This window comes from Camellia sinensis, chromosome 9, assembly GCF_055761805.1.
Source record: "Camellia sinensis isolate YWXY chromosome 9, ASM5576180v1, whole genome shotgun sequence".
In the NCBI taxonomy this organism is placed as follows: domain Eukaryota; kingdom Viridiplantae; phylum Streptophyta; class Magnoliopsida; order Ericales; family Theaceae; genus Camellia; species Camellia sinensis.
The window spans coordinates 192,776,199-192,785,370 of record NC_138969.1 but is presented as its reverse complement, the minus strand read 5'-3'; positions in this window follow the sequence as shown (position 1 = coordinate 192,785,370).

The following is a 9,172-nucleotide window of genomic DNA, read 5'->3' as shown; positions in this document are numbered from 1 at the left end:
CAACGGAGAAGACCAAGATAAAAGGTGGTTAAGAATCCGCACTGCCATCACCACGGTGTTTAAGAAATCGATCTATCAGATTCTTAGTGAGATACGTGATGAACCTTTCGTCAGATGGCCAGCTAAATTAGGAGAGGCACAAAAGGACTATGACGAAAGATCTCGGTGCACCTTCCATAAGGAAAAAGGGCACTGCACTGAAAATTGCACGCCGTTGAGACAGCACCTGGAGGAGTTAGTGGCAGCTGGGCACTTGGACCAGTACATAGAAGGAGGAACACTGCCAGCCCCTCAAAACCACGATCATCCAGACGGAACGCCGATCGACGCCCCACCTCAAGGCGTGATAAACGTAATACATGCGGTATACGAACCTGAGCGAGTATGTGAGCTCAGGGGAATAATCAAGAAGGCTGAGCACTTAAGGGAGGTATTAAGTGCCCAGCCTACCATTAAAAAGGGGAAAATAGAGGCCACAAACGTCATGTCTTTTTCAGACAGAGACTTGGCAAGGATATATTGCCCTCACAATGACGCACTGGTCGTCACTATCCGAATCAAGGATTACGACGTCAAGCGAATTTTGATTGACCAAGGGAGCTCATGTGAGATAATATATTACGAAACCTTCAAACAGTTGAAACTGGAGGACAAAGACTTGGCACCTGTCGTATCTCCCCTGATCAGATTCAACTCATTGCCAGCGTGGCCAGTTGGCAAGATAATCCTTCCAGTCAGAGCAGGAAGCATGACGAAACAAGTGGAGTTCTGGCTATTGAAAGTCCCTTCCACTTACAACATAATCTTGAGAAGGACATGGCTACATGCCATGCGATCGGTAGCGTCAACCTACCATCAAGTAATGCAGTTCCCCAACGAAACCGGAGTAATTGAAGAGGTCTTTAGAGACCAAATTATGTCCAAATAGTGCTTCATCACAGTAAATGGCAGCCGAGTTGCCAAAGGGTTTGTTCAGATGGTAGAAGAACTTGAGAGCAATGAATTGTTTGCAGATGTTGGCAAAGCCGCTGAACAGAAGGCAGTGGAAGACTTGGTACAGGTAAGAATAGATGAAAAGGACCCGGAAAAGTTTTTTTTGCTTGGCTCATCTATGTCCAGCACCGAGAGAATAGAGGTCATGGAAGTGTTTTCCTGGAACATCGAAGTGTTTTCCTGGACGCCGTATGACATGCCTGGCATTGACCCAAAGTTCATCTGTCACCAATTTAATGTCCACCCAATTGCAAGACCAATCATACAGCGCACTCGCAGATCAGCGCTCCACCACGTCAAGATAGTGGCGGAAGAAGTGGGAAACCTTCTGGAGGCAGGAGCTATTAGAGAAGTGCACTATCCTAAGTGGATATCCAATACGGTAGTGGTGCCAAAGAAGAATGGAAAATGGCGTGTCTGCGTGGATTACAAAACAGTCAACAAGGCATGCCCAAAAGACAGCTTTCCCCTACCACGGATAGACCAACTGGTAGATCTAACGGCAGGACACAATCGACTTAGCTTTCTTGATGTATACAGAGGTTATCATCAGATCGCTATGTATGAACCAGACCAGGAGGTCACATCTTTTACAACGCCAAGAGGTTTGTATTGCTACAAGGTCATGCCCTTTGGCCTAAAGAACGCAGGGGCAACATTCCAGCGGATGATCACCAAGATGTTCGAACCATTGTTAGGCAGAACAATGGAGACTTACATCGACGATATGGTAGTCAAAAGCAAAAATGTGAATGACCATCTCAGGGACGTAGGTGAGATGTTTCAGATCCTAAAGAAGCACAAGTTGCGCCTTAATGCATCTAAGTGTGCATTCGGCGTAGGATCAGGCAAATTCCTAAGCTTCTTGGTGACCAACCGAGGTATAGAAGCAGACCCTTCTCAGATCAAAGCAATTCAAGATCTAGAGAGGCCCAACTCAGTAAAAGAAGTACAGCATATCACCGGTATAGCAGCCGCGCTAAACCGGTTCATAAGTCGGTCATCAGGCAGATGTTGACCATTTTTTCAAGCATTAAAAGCCAAGTTTGAGTGGGATGAAGAATGCAACCGCGCCCTAGAAAGTTTGAAAGAATATATATCCTCTCCACCGCTGCTGGTGACCCCAACACCTGGAGAAGAATTATTTTTGTACCTGGTAGTTTCACAGCACGCATGAGCGCAGTGTTGGTCCGAATGGAAAGAATCCAACATCTGCCCATATTTTATGTCAGTAAGACATTGTTGGGCGCAGAAACCAGATACTTACCATTGGAAAAACTGGCCTTAGCCTTGATGATGGCCTCAAGGAAGTTGTCGCATTACTTTCACGCCCACACCATAATCGTTCTCACAGCTTTTCCATTAAAAGCTTTGTTTGAGAGAGCGAACTTTTCTGGGCGATTCTTGAAGTGGGCAGTAGAGTTGGGACAATTCGACATCAAGTTTCAGCCCAGAATCGCGATAAAATCCCAAGTTTTGGCAGACTTTGTCGCAGAATTCACATCAGGAAGTCATCACATCTGCCCAGTCGACTTAACGGGTACAACCGAAATAGGGATGGAAAGTAGCACCGGGATAGCGCAACCCCTGATACAAGATACCCAGCCACATCCCAAGACAGACCAGAGTAATGACGAGCTGGAAGAGGTGAACCATGCTACACTAAGGAAAGACCCATTAACAAATAAAGACTTGGTACAATCAGACAGCGAGGGACAAACAGTAAGTGTGGACTTTGAAGAACACACTAGCAACACTTAGGACCCCAAGGCATCATCCGATCCCTCTACCTGCTGGAAGTTATTCATTGGAGAGATGTGGAAGCTCTTTGTGGATGGAGCATCCAACAGACACGGAGCAGAACTCGGCATAGTCCTCATCTCACCAGATGGCCTAGTAGTGGAACAGGTAGTCAACCTTGGCTTCCCAGCATCAAACAACGAAGCGGAGTATGAAGCGCTTCTTGCAGGACTAAAATCAGCACTTTACATGAAGGCCACCGAGCTAATGGTTTACAGTGACTCACAGCTGGTGGTAAACCAAATTTTAGGCGACTACGAAGCAAAGGATGAAAGAATGGCTAAGTACCAAGAGTTAGTCAGAAAAGAGATCATGAAGTTCGAAGTAGTGCAGATTGAGCAGATTGGCAAAGAAGAAAATAGCAGAGCAAACAAACTAGCAGGCTTCGCCTCAATGGCAGATACATCCATCCCACATCCACTACTGATCGACTTTCTACCCAGACCAAGCATTGAAGAACCTGAAGTAGAAGAAGTATGTTGCGCCGAACTAGACCCTTCATGGATGGACCCCATCATAGTGTTCCTAAAAGACGACATTTTACCCGAAGAGAAGAAGGAGGCCAACAAGATAAGAGCAAAGTCACAGCGATTTTGGCTCTCCCCATCAATGGCCTTGTACAAGAAATCCTTCACCGGACCTTACCTAAAGTGTGTCCATCCCAGCAAGGTCGAAGCATTCTTGTTCGAGATTCACGAAGGCGTCTGTGGAAGCCACCAAGGGGGGAGATCATTGGCTTACAGAGCAATTTCGCAGGGATACTGGTAGCCTTACATGCAAGCAGATTTGAAGAAGTATGTCAAGAAGTGCGAGAAATGTCAGAAGTTCGCACACCAAATACATCAACCAGCCAGAGAGTTTCTACCTTTAACTAGTCTATGGTCCTTCGCAATGTGGGGTTTGGACATAGTAGGACCACTTCCAACAGCACCCGGCAACAGAAAGTTCTTCCTTACAGCAATAGACTACTTCACAAAGTGGGTGGAAGCAGAAGCACTAGCGTCAATAAAAGAGAAAGATGTGAAGAAGTTCGTCTGGCAAAATATAATCACTCGGTTCGGCAGACCCAAGACACTAATATCAGACAACGACATTCAGTTCAATGGCAAAATTTTTAGAGGCTTTTGTGAGGAGTACAAGATAGAATTTTACAACTCTACACCGGCATACCCCCAAGCAAATGGCCAGACAGAAGCATCAAACAAAGTTATCTTGGATGGATAGAAGAAAAGGTTAGAGAAAGCAAAAGGAAAGTGGGCTGAGGAGCTTCCTCATGTTTTATGGGCTTACCGTACCACCCCTCGACGATCAACTGGAGAAACACCATTCTTCTTAGCCTACGACATGGAAGCAGTAATCCTACTAGAAATTGGCCTCCCCACCATCGGAAGCGAAAATTTTGACCCAGACTTAAATGGAGAAGCCATAGCATTGGAGCTCGATCTTGCAGAAGAAAGAAGAGAAAAAGCGTTGGTTCACATCGCCTCATACCAACAGGAGTTATCCAGAAAATACAACAAGACAGTACATCCAGGGCAATTCAAAGTTGGAGATTGGGTACTGCGCAAAGTAATGGGAAACACCCTGGTACCTGGAGATGACAAGTTAGGACCTAATTGAGAAGGACCTTACAAGGTGGTTGGATTAGCAGGAAAAGGGGCATACCACTTGGAAGATAAAGACAATAAAGCCATTCCCAGGCTATGGAACACTGTCAATCTCAAACTATTTTATTTTTAGCTTTTCTTTCAAGTATTTGTAATTTTTCATTTCTCAATAAAATAAGGAGTTTTTTTTTCAGTATAGTTGTTTCCTTCTGTAAAAGATTGTTTTAGTGAGTTAGGCGCACTAAAAGCATAGTTGGCTGGAATAACCAACTTTGCACTCTCTTCAGCTAAGATTAGGATCGACCCTAAAGCGGTTGACTAGAAAAATCAACACCCCTTCTAAGCCCAGGATAAGGATCCAGGCTGCAGGACGTTTGGTAGGAATAACCAAACACTTTACTCTAGGTTGGCAGGAATAACTAACACCCCTCCTAAGCCTAGGATAAGGATCCAGGCTGCAGGCCGTTTGGCGGGAATAACCAAACCCTTTACTTTAGGTTGGCAGGAATAACCAACTTAGAGGTTGGCTGAAATAACCAACACCCTTCCTAAGCCCAGGATAAGGATCCAGACTGCAGGACGTTTGGCAGGAATAACCAAACACTTTACTCTAGGTTGGCAGGAATAACCAACTTAGAGGTTGGCTGGAATAACCAACACCCCTCCTAAGCCCAGGATAAGGATCCAGGCTGCAGGACGGTTGGCAGGAAAAACCAACACTTATTGTTCTTTAGCCGAGATAAGGATTTAGGCTGAAGAGGTTGGCTGGCAAAACCAACGCTTAATGTTCTTCAGCCGAGATAAGGATCTAGGCTGAAGAGGATAGCTGGAAAAACCAACATTTATTGTTCTTCAGCCGAGATAAAGATTTAAGCTGAAGAGGTTGGCTAGAAAAACCAACACTTATTGTTCTTCAATTGAGATAAGGATCTAGGCTGAAGATGTGGGCTTGAAAAACCCACACTTATTGTTCTTCAGTTGAAATAAGGATCTAGGCTGAAGAGGTTGACTAGAAAAACCAACACTTATTGTTCTTCAGCCGAGATGAGGATCTAGGCTGAAGAGGTGGGCTGGAAAAACCCACACTTATTGTTCTTCAGCCGAAATAAGGATCTAGGCTGAAGAGGTTGGCAGGTATGGCTAGTTAGATTGCAAAGTTAAGACCGGGATAAAGTATCTCAGCCAGAGAATATTATACTTAATTCAGATTACAGAGTAAAAGTACATGCATGGAAGTTAACCGAAATAATAGTTGGAACAAGAGACGATTTCATTGAGAATGCAAATCAAGAGTTACAAAAGGGTGGGATTTCAGCCCAGTTACAGTTTCCTTTCCAAAAGTAAAAAAGAAGAAAATACAAAGTCAAGCAAACAGGTCGTCAAGATCAGTATCTAGTTCGACTCAGAGCCCGGTTTCAATTGGTAGCTCGGTTGTCAGGTCTTCCACCGGTGGTTCCGCCCGAGCTGGCTGGATAGCAGGATCATTGATGACCGGGGCATTATTAGGCACGGTCTCTTCATCATCATCCTTAGATTCAAGGAATTTTTGTTGAATGGCGGCTGCATACTTCGCCATACAGCTCGGTATGAAGTACGATGGAGGGTTCAGGAAAACCTCAGTCTCTGGACCGTGACTGAGCTGTTCCACCGCCGCCTTCCACCCGCACTTGAAAAATAGATCCTTGGTAGCTTCGCACTGCAGGATGTAGGTTGCCTCACCTTCTTTGTAGCCATGATCTTCCGCATCGCCGATCTTCCGCATCGCCGATCTTCCGCATCGCCAATCTTCTTCTCAAGTTCAGTTATTTTGGCCTTCTTGTTCTGCTCAACTGTGGCAAGCTCACGCAGATAGCGATCCTTCAGCTCGGTCAGAGCTTTTTGTTTGTACACTTCAGCTAAGTCAACTAGGCCGGTGAGGCGGGCGACCTCAGATTGTAGCTCGGCCATTTGTTGTTTGGCCTCGTTTTGCTCAGCCGTCTTCTTGTCAGCCTCTGCCAAGGCTTGCCTTATTATTTTGCGTAGCTCTAGCACACGCTTATGAGCAATCTGGTTCTTTTGCATAGCCTACATAAATATGGTAAGCAATTTTGAGTGAGAACTGAGCTAACAATTGCACAAAACAGGAAAACAAAGGAAAGAGTACTCACCAGCACCATTGATTTGGTGGCCAAGCGGATAGCTTTTAGCTCGGTAAGGTGGACGTGGTGATCCATATCAGGGGGCAGACACATGCTCTTAGCCAGATTGAAGGCCAGCATGTGATCTTTATCTGCCACCACTGAATTTGTTGGTCTGATGGCTCAGTTTTGATATGTTAATCTCGGTGCCCAATCAGAAGAGTTAGCTCAGTCTGGGCTCTCAGGTTGTGGGCTCGGTACTTCGGTTGGGGGAAGCACAGTTTCGTCCTCATCAACGAGGCATGGCTCGGTAGTGGAAGACCAAGCGTGCTTGCGAGTTCGAGAAGATTTAGGTTGTTGGAATGGCAGGGTTACCACGGTCTCCTGGGTTTGACTGGCTTGTGGTAACTCGGGCCGGTTTGTCTCGGTGAGGAGTGCTCTTACGGCTCTCTTCTTGTTCGGCAGTTAGTGGGATGAGATTGATTTGAGGCAAGGATGGATCTGGCTCTGGCGAAGGTTGAAGGAGGAAATCGGTCACTCTGGTCTTCCTGCGGCTACTATATCGGTAGGTCGGTTCAAAATTCAGTAGCTCGGCCCAGCTTTTGTTTGGATATCGGAGTGCAGCACGAAGCACGTTTAAGTTGGGGTAACTGTACTGAGACTTAAGGAAGTTCAAATCTGCTTGAAGGAAAAAAGATAACAGTTAGTGCGGTTCAAGATAAGAAAACCAAAGTAAAAGAAAAGCATGGAATTGAGCCGAGGTAATCTTACCAGTTACACTCTTGTTCCAATTTATTCTGTCGCCCGGGATCTGGGCTTGTTGGTCCTCAAAATTCCCAGATACCCAGAAGAAATCATCATCATTCACATCTTTATCTGAGGTATTCTTTATTATCTTTTCACGCCGGCGCCTTATTCTTAAATAGTAAACCCACCCATCTTCATTCGATCCTATAGAATATTGGTGGAAGAGCTTGGTTAAACCAAGGTTAAGGCCAGCCTGGCGGTTTAGCTCGGCGATGCCATTTATTATGTGGTATGAATTTGTTGAAAGTTGGGTGGGGCAGAGGTTGGTTTGTCTGAGGAACTCACAAAGAAGGGGCTGTACAGGGAATCTTAGTCCAGTTTCTACAATGGAAAGAAGTGTAAAGGGAACGAAGCCTTGGTTTCCCCAAGGTGTGGTATCTAGTTCGGCTAAAGTAAGATGAACATCATCAGGGATATGGTAGTCCTTTCGGAACTCGGCCATAGCACCTGGTGAGTTCACTAAAAACCTATATTTACCTATAAGGATTTAAATTATGTATAAATTAGCCTGGAGTATTAGCTCGACGCCAAGCAGATAATGGGTATCTCGGTTGGACGTGCAAGAGAGTGCCTGGCCAACCTAGTCAGAGTCTGCAAAGTGAAAAAGAAAGGTGTTAAGCACAGATTGTTGGATCGTGCTAAAAGAAACAAAGGCAAAATAAATGAAGTCCTAGCCCGACTTCGTGGGTTACTATTCATTCTTAGCTAGGTTTAAACGAAGAACTCTAGCCCGGTTAAGTAAATGTGAAGTTCATAGGCGGTTGGAGCTTTTGGGGTAGCTTTCTAGTTCGGTTTTTACTAAGGAAGCTGGTTTAGCCTCAAGTTTTAGCTCGGTCGGTGATTGTGGCTTTCTAGTGCGGCATTGTGGAAACCTAATCTAACTCGCTAGCCCGGCTAATTAAAGCAAAAGTTCTTAGACCTACTTGAAACAGCAAGTGTTCATAAAGTCTTAGCTCGGTTGTTTAGTTTTGCTAAGACTCGCACCTACTACAAACTACTTCCTAGTCCAGTTGGAGTATGGTTTTGGATCTAAGACGTCCCAGTTCAGTTTTTTCGCAAAACCAGTAGTTATGGGTACTATTCAAGTTGTTCTTACTCGTTACAGAGAAAACTATTTTGAAAAGTATTGTAAGAAAACACGTATATACAAATAGTACATGTAACCATTCAAAACGGAAAGCAAAAAAGGATTGAGTTACTTATAGATTAGAGAAGGAAGGATGTAGGTCTGAAACCACGAAGGTGATGTTGAAAATGCAAGCTTCGCAGGTGCAAAAATGGCAGCAATGGAGGTTCAGGCAAGAAAAAGAGAGAAGATAAATAGTGCAAGTGAAACGGTTTGAAGTATAAGGGTTTGTTTTGTAAAAAGGAAGGAAAAAAGGCGGGACTGTTCAAAATTCGCGAGGTACGAGGGCGGCGTGACAGCTACGATGGGCCAGTAAGAGTTTGCCACGTGTCCAAGGAATAGAAAGCGATTTAGTTACAGCGGTTGAAAAGACGTTTTGACCGGACAGATTAGTGGCTCGGTGTAAATGGAGCCCGGTATAAATTTGGCTCGGATGAAGGCTACAGTTACCTCGGTTTAGAAAACTAAAGTTGTTAGCTCGGCTGGAAATGGGTAATCCCGATCATGCTACGCAGATGGAAATAAGGGGCAATTGAGAGGGTAATTTATGTATAAATTAGGCCGAGCTGGGTAATGGGCCATTCTGAGGGCCACAGTAAGAAGGGCTGAGAAAAAGGGCCTAGAAGTTAGCCCGGTCCAAAAGAGCGGTAACAGTTAGCTCGGTCATGCCATATTGAGTCGAAGTATGTTGAGCTTTCCTCAGAACCTTGCTATTGGTTAGC